The sequence below is a fragment of the Aythya ferina genome (assembly GCF_964211825.1).
Source record: "Aythya ferina genome assembly, chromosome: 2".
Taxonomy (NCBI): domain Eukaryota; kingdom Metazoa; phylum Chordata; class Aves; order Anseriformes; family Anatidae; genus Aythya; species Aythya ferina.
This window is the reverse complement of record NC_140297.1, coordinates 30,302,951-30,315,493: the sequence shown is the minus strand read 5'-3', so window position 1 is coordinate 30,315,493 and position 12,543 is coordinate 30,302,951. Positions and strand designations below refer to the sequence as shown.

General features: G+C 34.9%; 1 protein-coding gene across 17 annotated transcripts in view; it reads left to right on the top strand.

Moving 5' to 3' along the window:
- DGKB (diacylglycerol kinase beta) overlaps positions 1 to 12,543 on the top strand; it is a 394,311-nt gene that overhangs the window by 272,080 nt on the left and 109,688 nt on the right. The gene's annotated exons all lie outside the window — the stretch shown is intronic.

The following is a 12,543-nucleotide window of genomic DNA, read 5'->3' as shown; positions in this document are numbered from 1 at the left end:
TTATGGAGCCATTTTATAGTGTTTCCAAAAAAACCTATAGAAAAAGGCTTTTGCAAAATTGTAAGAAGCTTTTGCATTTGTAGAGAATGAATTAGGCCCATTTTCTTTGCTGTTGACAAAGTACATTCCTTTTAATCTAGTCATTATAGGGAAAGTCAGCAAAAGCAGGGGAGGAAATACAGAGAGATTATAGGAAATGACTGTTTAAAATACATCTGCAAATGAGTAATGCTGGGCTTGTGTTGCAGTACCCCATCAATTTTCATAGAACTGTATGCTACAGATATGCTACACTGTGCATTTGTGTCTCATCTTTTTACAGTCTTAAGGTGCTCCTCTATTACAAGACATCACCGCATCGTATAACCAAAATTCAAGACGTGATTTGAATTTGATTTAATAGAATGGCACTAATTTCATACTTTCATACATATTAATTTATAATTGCTTAGAGCACAAGTTCATTGTGTATTTTGAGGAAAATAAGTCTTGGAAACTAGAAATTCAACATATTAATGTTTAATTGAATTAATAATGTAATATCTAGAAATAGTTATTTAGATTTTGATAGGCTGCAAGGAATACTGAATACACTTTTCCAGAATAAGATGATTTCGATCTGTTTCTACAGGCATTAACTTATTAAGTGCAATAGAAGGACTAAGTATTCCTAGTGATTACTTTCAGAAATTGTCATTGAAAACACTCTGACCTATTTTTACGAAGTGACTTAGTGACTTGTTCTGTTTTTTTTTTTTTTTTTTTTTTTTTGTGTATGTGTGTTTTTTTTTTTCAAAATAACAAATCAGTTAGTACCAGTTACAAATTATTTGCCTCCAAAAACCCATTTAAAAATCAATCTTTTAAGCTTTAAGTCATTCATTCCTTCATCTTATTGAAGCAGACTCAAAATAGACACATATTTTTCATTATTAAGTTTTGTAAACAAATTCATCCCTAACCTGACTTTAAGTGGCAAGTTTAAATGTAGAACATATTTTTAAGAGCTAAAAATAAGAATTTATTGATAAGGAAAAGGGAGACAGTCTTTCACTGTAATGTATCTGGACAAATAGTACTGTTGTAAGAGTAATACATCTAGCTGAAGAAACTGTAGGAAACAGAATAAAGAATTTCAGGACAAAATGCCAAATAGCTGTGAAGACTGACTATTTTTAAATAAAAGCAGTATTCACTCTGGAGTCGATGGCTCCCTCTTTTAAAGCTAGAAATAAACATCTGTTAGTTTTTCCATTGTAAACCTTCATTTTTATGGGTTTATAATAGGGTCATAAAAAGTCATTCTTTGTTGAAACCTGACATCATAAAAGGCTAGGAAAGTCCTTTGGGTAAGTAATAAATAGATTAAAGGATGATGGAAAGGTATGCTTGCAGAACAAGCACACCGAACCACAAACAAAATCTCACCCCCTTGTCCATTTGACTTGTACCCTTTAATCATAGTTCAAAGCTAAGCAGAATTTCTTCTTTGAAAGGTGTACTTATGGATGCAGGAGATACTTTTCCAATTCCATCCCAAAGTAAAGGGAGAAAACTCAGGGGGAGTGAACTTCTGTGAAGACCTGGCTTCATCAGCAGGGTATGCTTGGAGATCAACAGACCTGTCCCAGAACTTCCATTAATTCTGTAGTGGAACAATGTATCTTCAGACCTTTAATTACAATTTTTGGGGCTTCCTTCCGAGTTCTTGCATATTGAAAGCTGTAGTCACATGAATTTCATGAAACTGTAAAGTATTAGCATTGCATTACTAGTAAAATACAGCTTTGCAAAAGTAAAAAAAGCAAAAAAGCACATTTACAACACAAAAGCTTTGTGATCCAGAAGAGCAAAATTTATCATGGTAAGTTTTTTACATACAAAATGACAGCAGAGATGATGCTCCCTAGAATATTGATATAAAAAATTATTTGTCCTTATGTATTTATTGTGGTTCCACTAGGATAGACTTGTTAGTGATGATAAACAACTCTATCAGCTAAATCTTCAGATACTAGATTGGGATTATGCACATTTGAAATACTAGTCCAAGAGATCTGAAATGAAATCCATGTTTGAATGAGTGATAACACGCGATGATTTAAAATTCATAGTGAAGCACTGTTAAGATGAATTTCACACCAGAATCAGAATGTGGCTTTGCCTTTCTATAACAACATCTTGCCTTTCTATAACAACATCTCTGATTATAAATCTAGCAGAAGACAGACAGCAAAAATGAGAAATCTTTTTTTTTTTTTTTTTTTTCCCCACAGTAATGCCAGTTCCCAGTTCAGCATAACATAGTGAAACTATATAATAACAAAGACAATTAAAACTGCCAGAGGAAAAACTGTTAGATAAATGCAAAAGATACTAAAATGATAGTATAGAAATAACCCAGTAGTTAGCACAATACAATGTACTGAAGCAACATTCATTCAACAACATTGTTATTCACTATCTGAAAAACTAATTGAATTAATTTTTACTTACATGTCAACTTCTCTACTTCCAAAAATTGCAGAAAAAGGAAAGAGGACTTTTTTTTTTTTTTTTTTTTTTTTTTCTTTTAAGATCTTAGTTTATGCTTGCCACAGGGAAGTGAAGCTAAAGACCGAAGTCAGTCAGGCTATTTGTTCTAACACAGGTGTCTCTGTGTTTAAGAGGTATATCACGCACAGCAATTCAGGGAAGGTAGTCTGCATCCTTCTAAAATTACTATGTCTGAGATCTGCTTAGAGATATTAGGTGAATGTAGGAGATGTCAGTAATATCCATGACACTTACTAAAATATCTAGCAAAAACAAAAGATTCTTCCCCGTGTATTCATTTGTCATTGGACCACTAGGACAAGCTTCATTTTGGAAGGGCCATCCTTGTTAGCATTGCCAACTAAGGAAGGAAACTATGAAGAAGCTCCAGAATATTTTCATTAGCAAAGCCCTAGTCTAGACTGAATGCCTAAGGATTCAGTAACACAACTGTGAGTAAATGTTATTTATGAAGAATAATTAAACATTTGCTGTTTCCTTCCTAGTGCTAACCTTTCTGGGGAATTTCCTTTTAGTTAGACAATAGCAGTACAATTTATTTCTTTCATACATGAAAGAATCAGAAATAAAAGATTTATTAAGAAAGCTTCGACATATCCATTTGACGTTTTACTATTATAGCATGAATTTCTTCAGAAGAGATATAGATTAGCTCATTCCCACTAAAAGAAGAAACTGGTTAATGCAATGCCAGATCAAGGTTATTATAACAGTTATGTGAATCTTACAGAAAGCCAAAGGCAGACAATAGTATTTGCATTTAATGAAACTGATTTTTGTAATGTAGCTAACTAAGGGAAAGAAAGCTCTTATGCCAATAAAAATCTCATCAGGTGATGGCCTTGACAGAGCATCTCAGTATCTTTGTCACCCAGAGCTGTCATAAACAAACCACTGATGAGACAATAATAATAATTAACATGGTGTTAATGGGACATAGGCACTCACAGCTATTTTTCAGCTACAGTGAGTTGAATGAATGCCAGGCAGTGCATGTGGCATAACACCATGACATGCTTCTTTTTTCGTTTGCTGTCGTAGCTGTTGGATCTCTTCTTATTCTGAGCCACAAACCCTTGCAGTAATCTGATAGTATTCATTTTTGTCCTCAAAGAAACCATACATCAAATCATAATAATTAAAATATTCAGTGGATCAAAATCTCTCAAAACTGTCTGTTTTTTGAAGATGGTTTGACAAGTCAATTTTTTCTCCTTTATTCCACAAATATAATAATAATAGATCATTGTTACTTAAAGATTAGTCCTATCTACAAAATAATTTTTGTACTGATACATACATATTGAGGCATTATATATAGCAAAAGGCCTCAGAAGGTTTCCTTTCTTCCTTTGTTCCATGGCTTGGATGAGTGGATCTTCAAACATGGATGTTAGTATCCATAGATCATTTTTGGCTAAAATGATGGCATGTTTGGCTGATAGCCTGAGCCTGTCTCCCCTCTGGGACTTTTGGCATCAATGTTAAAGAACTGCAGCTTGTTTTTCATGGGTGACTTAGGCAAATAATGAAACACATTCCACTGAGTGTTCTTAGGGAATAGGTACAGAAAACTAATTTTGGCTTTTGTCTGGACTTGCTATGTCACCACTCTGATAGTAAAAAGACATACCACCTCTTTTCCTTTTCTTTGTCAAGGTATTACCTGACTTGCATTTTCTCCTTGCAAATGTGGTTTAAATCCATCCAGATGCCATATCTTTACTTCTTTTTTAATCCCCTCATGCCTCCTTCACCTTGACTTACTAAACTTCTTCTCTAAGCAACATGTTCAGTCAGACATGCAGACTCCAACCATTTGAAAATAAACCAAGGAATAAATTTGAAATACATATAAATTGGATGAGAGTTTTACCTTCTCAGGTAAACACACAATAATATTGTTCTCATCTTTAGTCCTTAGTGTTCTTAGTGTCCTTTTTTGTATGAAAACATGTATTTTGGATGTCCTTTTTTGGCCTGCTCCTTGCAAAAGCTCCCTATGAAAATAGGAGTACACTGACCTTGAGTTGTAGGTAATTCATGAAACACTTTTTTTTGTTGTTTTTAATCAGAAACTATCCTTAATATTTTCATCAAAAATGTCGGTCTGTTCGAATATTTCTGAAGTCTCAATTCTAAATTCCTGTCATTACTGGAAAAGCTTGCTTTCAGTAGCAAGTATGTTTATTTCTCTTCATTGTTCTTAAAAAATGTTTAAGTATAATTTGAACACTCAGGCAAGATAGCAAAGGACAAATATAAAGTACCACCCCCCAAAAAAATTATATATACATATATATATATTTCCAAATGACATGCTTTTTGAGGCCTGACACATTATATTTTAATATTGAAGTTGGCAATGCCACTGTTCCAAATTGGAAAACACCATTATATAAGAAACAATAACATTGGCATTCTCTTAGAATTCCTTCCAGAGAATAGAAGCCTCTTAATAATGTGGGGGAAAAAATGTATTTCCATTAAATGTAAGGGTTTTCTGATTCATAGACTTTTTGTTTTGTTTTTGACACAATTATGTCCTGTTCTTTGATAGAGGTTTCTCACTTCTGTGGGAATGAGAAGAATGACAACAAAAATTTTCCCATAAAAATAGATAGATTTATTTATTTATTGTTATCATGACCATCTGATAGTGACTTGCATCTAGATTTTGGAAAATAGATTCTTAGAACTGTGCTCATAAATACCTTTAAACAATCCCACTTGAAGGCTTAGAGTACCTGAAGTACCTAGTAAGTCAGCTCTCTTTAAAGTCAGAGTGTTTTTTTGGAAGATGTAGTTAGGAAAATGTTTCCAGTGTAGTGGACGGAGAGAACAGTTGATCAAGGCTCCATTCTAAACAGCTTCTTCAAAATCTGAGTATAGTTTCAGTACATAACAATAGACATGCATCAGACAACTTTACTATGTGCACAGCTTCTCCATAAGGAACTAATGTGCACTAACTAATGTGCACTAAATGACATCTTGTTATTACTGTATAATACATGTTCTGCTTTTAGAGCACAGATACTGACATGGGCTAGATTATAGTTTCCTGCACACCTGCTACAGCTGCTCTACACTTCTCTAAGTTGTCTGGCTATGGTGTTACCAAATATCAAACCTTCTGAGAAGATATCAGGAACACAAGTCCAATGAGGAGCAGCTGAGGGAACTGGGGTTGTTTAGTCTGGAGAAGAGGAGGCTCAGGGGAGACCTTATTGCTCTCTAAAGCTACCTGAAAGGAAGGTGTGGGGAGCTGGGGGTTGACATCTTCTCACAGATAACTAGTGATAGGACTAGAGGGTATGGCCTCAAGTTGCGCCAGTGGAGGTTTAGGTTAGAAATTAGGAGACATTTCTTCTCAGAAAGAGCAGTCAAGCACTGGAACAGGTTGCCTGGGGAAGTGGTGGAGTCACCATTTCTGGGGGTATTTAAGGATGTGGTTGGATGTGGTGCTTGGGGACATGGTTTAGTGGGTGACATTGTTAGTAGGGTGATGATTGGACCAGATGATCTTGGAGGTCTTTGCCTACCCTACTGATTCTAAGTGATTCATCTGTGAGTCCAGCAACATGAAGCAGCCACAGCTTTGCCTTGAGGTCTCCCACACAGCTACTGCAGTTTGGAAGCAAGGCAGGTCTGGGCTTGGGCTCATATGCATGAGATAATTTTGATGTAACCACAGACTAATGTGCAGTTAGAAGTTACTTAGATCTTCTAAACATGTGGCACTTTGATTGATTTAAGTTACATCAATTCATTTTAAACATGGTATCTTCTGGAATTTTATGTAATTAATTTAAACTGATTATTTTGCACTTAAAGAAGAAGACATCACAGAATGATATGTTACACCAGGGCTCTAGTTCACAAGATTTAAATTGATATGTTATATAATCTTTCTGGGTTTAGGTAAGCTTACAATATCATCTGTGCAGAGTTTTAGCAACAGAAAGAATGATGTATGAATTTCAATGTAATACTGTTTCTAGTAGAAAGCCAAAAGAGGTTCCATATTTGTTATATGTTATTTGTTTTTTTGATTGTTGGTTGTTGTTTTTTGGTTTGTTTTTAATTTATTTAGATAAATAATTTGAAATCATCATATGCTTCTAGGTTTCCTGCTAATAATGATATTATTTTCAGAGGTTTCCTTGGTACCACTTCTAAGCAGGCTATTGCAAGGGAATTTTTCATCTAGTTTTCTTATAATTTCCCTAAGGAAAGACTTTATTTTGGGGTTACAAGTTTATAAAGTTGAAAACAACCTACAGTTGTATTTTTGGGAAATTCTCAGAAATAATCTGATACTATCATAATTACTCAAGTGAAAAAAAAATGAATCTGTGGAAAAATATAACTTTCCATTAGACTTAAAAATGAGAGTCAATGCATTGTACAAGTCATCTGCCAGCTCTATATCAACTCTCGCTGCTTGGACTTGACAATATTTTACCCCAGCTAGCCACAGGTTTTGCAGAGGTGCAAATAGTTACTTCAGGAGAGCAGGCTGGTGGAGGATAAGCCATGCAGCTCCTTGCTACCTTGAAAGACAAAGTCCTTTATAGATTACTCTCACTGGCACTCTAACACTATGAAGCTGCATTTTGCAAACAAAGATATCAGACATATATGAATGCACAAGCAAGCATTAATGCTGATAGAAACCACCAGATCCATATCTCTGTTTGCTGACATGTGAGCTTGAAACAATGACATTGTCTTTTGCCTGAACAGATCGCTGGGCTTGACAAGGACTCTAATAGAAGATGAGCGGTTCTGCATCATAAGGCTTTTGATGGAAAACATAAAAGTACTGCTCTGTCTGACCATTCTCTAAACATGCTAGAAAAAACGACAGCTTGTCAAAATTAAGTGCCATGCTGTTCAAATGAAAACAAAGCAAACATGATGAAAGTTTTTAGCAGTAGGCTAAATATAGACTGTTTTGCCAGCACCTTGCAACTATACATTAATGATACTTTATTCAACCAATTGCTTTTGCATACAGAAAGAAGAGGAGGCAGGTAGGCTGAAATTCAATCCATTCTTCTCTCAAAACCATGCAGCATAGATAACTATCTGTGTTAAAGAGGTGTCTGTAAAATCCAGACTGAATTAAGACACATACTCCAAAAGCCCAAGCTGTGGGTGTTGGCTTCTGGAACTCTTTGATTACATCAGTGACAGAAACATTCTTTAAATCTTGTGGTTATGAAAAAAAGTTGGAAAATGTGACCTGGCATAACCAATACTATCTCTGTCTTTGTCTATTGACAGCTTAAAACAATTATTCTAAGAAGTGTGAATTATCCCATTTTCACTTTATAAACTAAAAAAAAAAAAAAAGTTCAAAAGAAAAGCTACATATATTGTGATAGATGCATTTTATTTTCCAATTTCTTCATTTTTCTACTCTTTAATCTAAAATTGATTTTTTTTTTTTTTCCCTGTAAGCTATTCTTGCCTTCCTATACTTCTTTCTAGGCTGATCTTCTATAGTTTTATGTCTGTTTTATGAGGTATTTACTTTATGTTCAACATTTTAAATCCTTTTTTTTTTTTGTACTAATCTTTAATTTACGGATTTAATAGCATTCCTTTCAAAAAAATAAAAAGAAAAAGGAGAAAAAGGCCTTTGAATATGTTTAAGTCCCACAAGACATTTGTAGTAAAATCCAAAGCTTCCCTTAGTTATGAGAGAAGCTGACAGATTTTATTGACATACTAATAATCCTGAATGGGAAGATTTGTAATGAGTACATCTTTTTAGATTAGTGTTATGTGCCCTTGAGATGTCTGGTTATGTAACTTAAACATTCAGGGACCATAGTATAGAAGGAAACAGCAGCAGTAAGACATAAATCTGGCTCTGATATTAAGAAATAAAAGTTTTGTTTGCTCTGCAATGAAAAAGAAACAATGGGCAACATTATTTTCCTTTTTGTGTACTGTTCTTAATCCATATGTGTACCTTTGCTGCTTTAAAGATTGTTTGTTTCCTAATGCTCTTTGTGTTGATGCTTGATTATATCTTACCTGCATCTTTTATTCCAGTTAACCAAAGTTATATGATGTTGAGAACTGCAAATATTTTATCATAATCATTATCATAAATCACAGGCTTTAACATCTGCCTTCTGTTTAGAGGAATCAGCTTTTTTACTGACTGTCTTCCATAATTAATAGCACTTTACTTTGTAAATCAAATTATCTCACTTTTTCTATAAAGATTTAGCATGAGATCATTTTTTAAAACACTAAATGACCTTGACAAAAACGAGCGATCAATAACGTTGATTAGCAGTTTGTTTTCTGTAATATTGGATGTTTCCTTCATCATTAGTTTTTCCTGTTGCAAGTCTTGTAGAGGTTGAAGGTCATTGATACCTCCTGGCAATGCTATTTTCCATGAACTGTTGATTCTACTTATGTCTAACGCTGATGGATTCACTTAAGCATGTGTATAGATTTTGCTAACGTGTCTTTTAATCTACACTTCTTTAAATTACATGATTCAGAGAGAAGAATGCTTGTCAGCTATATTGCCAGAAATAAATGCAGATTTGGTCTTAACAGGAGAGAACTTGGGTTCTGACTCTTCTCTCAGATCTACCTCAGTGTTGCCTTGGCTAAAAACTATGCCAACGTCTGAAAAAAATATGTGGTATGGTGATTAAAGGAACAGACTTTGAGGTGTAGATTCAGCCTTTTTAAGAGCAGACTTTCCAGGTGCTATTAATTCTTCTCCATGTTTATTCCTAGTTTATAAATAATAGCAATGTTATTGCCGTATCTAAGGACCTCAGTTAACATGGCAATAGGATACTGTAGTAAATACTCAAGGTAGGCATAGGTATTTATTCTAATTAATGAAAGACTAGCAATTTTATCAGCTAGGAAATAGCAATAAGAGACATTTGTTTCTGTCTCAAGTAGTCATTAACTATCAATACTTTTAATTGAATGACAGGACTTAAGAAAGCAAATCTAAAATATTCCTGACATTTTCAGTCATCATCTTAGACCTTGAATTTGGATGTTAAATTCATTAAAATTTCCTCAGGCTGTGTTTTCCCACATCCTTTTCAGACATTTTCATTATAGATCCATGCCTGGAGTGGGAGCTCCAGGATCTCAGAGGTATTCATATGGCCAGTGACCCATACCAATGCAGACAGAGTGCAGAGTCTTTCCCAGCTCCTCCTCCATAAACACCGTCAACAGTCACATAAGGGTGAACACAGAATGTCCAATACTTTTCTTCCTCTCTGACTGATCAGGACTGATGTTAGTGGAATGCATACACTCCCCCACCCCTTTGAATAACAGTTCTACTCATTTTCACAGGTCTGTCAAATATTACCCTGGGCTGCACGCCTTTCATGTATCCAGATCCTGTGGTCAGCTCTGAGGCAACCAGATTGTTCAGGGCTTTATGCAGTCTGGCCCTGCAAGTCTGAGAAGGTAGAGATTGTACATTATTTCTAGACAAACAGTTCTGGTGCCTTCATGCCTTCTGGTGCCTTCTGGTGCCTTCAGGTGTATTTGGTGGAAAATAATAACAATAATAATAATATCCATATACCTTATCTGATCCTCTTATTTCAATGTATGGCTTTTGTTTCTTCCTGTCACCATACACCACCATGGAGAGCCTGGCTTCATCATCTCAATAGATTCCCCGTACATACTGGCAGGTTACTGGCAGGTCCTCCTAAAATGTTTTCCTTTCCAGACTAAACCAAAACAGCTCTTTTAGCCTCTCTCCATAGGACAAATGCTCCAAGCCTGATCTTCTTGGTTACCTCTGCTGTACCTGTTGAGCTGGTTTTCTTTTGGTGGTAGGATTGCCTGTGTTCTGTTTGTTAAGGTTTCTTGATTCTTCTGTCTGTCATTATACTTCTGATCTGCACTAGGTCTGTCTTTGCGTTTACTTTGATTAGTGTTCAGTCAGAAAGTCCATGATCAATCAAACCCGATGCATAGTGTCCCAGAGGGTAAGTTAGGCCATGACACTGCATTACTTTCAGCAGAGGCCTTAATGTTTAAGGAACCTATACTAAAAGTCGTATTACCAGTTATGAAAACTTTTTTCATCACTTGAAAACAAAATCCTACCACACAACATACACAAGCATCTGTTTCTCAATTACATTACATAAGCTTGGGGAATTTGTTTAAAAGAAGAATTTTAGAAAATTAAGAATACTCCAACTGCCATCTGCTTGCTCCCAAGTATCTCAGCAGAGTTTGTCCCATTTTCCACCATAACCAAATCACCTATCCTGGCTTCATCTCCTACAGTGCCTTAAGGCTGTCAGGATGCATTGTGTGAGTCTGGCTGGAGGGGTAGCTGTACTGCCAACATCTACAGCACCTGCCTTCTAAGCACACTGCTTGTCTCAGAGAATAAATTCCACTTTCTTATATTCTCTAAGCACAGGAAAGAAAAAAAAAGGGGGGGGGAGGGGGAAAATGGGGAGTGTTGAGTTTGGGATTCCTGTGAGTGCTTTTTGTTGTTGTTGTTGTGTTTGTTTGTTTTCCCAGGGAAAGTTTATTTACATCAACTTTAAAACCATTTCCATCAAGATTTGTTGTCTGTGCTTCTACTAATTATTAGGATTTGTAATGTTTCTATTTTGTTGATATCAAGGTGCTTTATGTACATTGGTGAGACTGCTCATTTTCTGTTTTATCTGTAACATGAAACTTCTGCTCATACATTGATCAACCAAGACTGGTGATCAGCTCTGAAAATTCAGTCATTTATTCAAACTCTTAACAGCAAAGCTTTGAAAAGAACTTGGCTTTCTAAGTCCCAACATCTGGGTAAAATACTCTGCTTCAGAACCAAGAAACAGCAGGAAAAGATAAATCAAGAAAATACTCTTTATACAGAGCTCATTTTCTTAACATAATCACACAAAAAATGAGTTATTTTATTTTATTTTATTTTTTTTATTTGCTGTTTGGCTAAAACCAGAGGGAGGAAAAAAAACAAAAAACATTTACATTATATCAGCTAAAGAACACTTATCAGACATTAAAGAGTGTACTGGGTTAATAGCTTGAGCGGTAGACTGAGATCATGACCCCATTGAAATTGGTGTGAATTTTACTTCTGATCTAGAGGGTCATATTTCTTTCTAGATACAACACATTAGGGTCTAAGTACCCTTACCAACTATTATCATATGGGTGTGTTATAAATGTCTAAAATAGTTATTAAATTATGTTATTTGTGAGGAGCATCAGTTCCTGTACAAAACTGTTGTTAAACAGGGGTGAGATAAGGATGCAAAACTGAACATCGAAGATATAATTATTTCGAAAAAATAACTAAAGGTTTTAGTTTCTTTAACTGCGTCTCTATATATACTGAAATAGCTAAGTGTAGGTTAATACATCTGGAAAACGCAAATGTAGGTCGTGTGATCAATGAAGAACTTTATATTATAGAACACTGACTAATTGGTCATGCCTGGTAAGCTGAACATGAAATTTTGAGTAGTTTAGAGAGCAAATATGATCCTTAGCTTTATGAGGAGTGGAATCATTTTTGTAAGTTGGAGTGTGATTCTTTAAACTTTGTGTGGTATTCATTAGACCATTGCTGTGATGATGTATACAATTCTAGTATCCAGGCTTCAGAAAGAATATTGACAATTGAAACATTTTCTGAAAAAATCTGCAAAAGTATAGCAAGAAGAAAAAGGTCATAAAAAAAAAAAACAACAAAATTCTCCTCCTAGAATATCAAACCTATCACTGTTGTCTTACACTGATATGAACTCCCAAATCTTGTGGAAAAGTAGAGTAGTATGTCATCTTGCATACCCAAGGAGAAAGAGGAGAAAGGACAAGAACCACTTTTGCAAAATATTTTGAGAAGACCTTTCTTTTTTTTTTTTTTTCTTTTTTTTTTTTTTTTTTTTCCCCTCCCTGTGGCTTTAATTTCATAGGTACATCTTT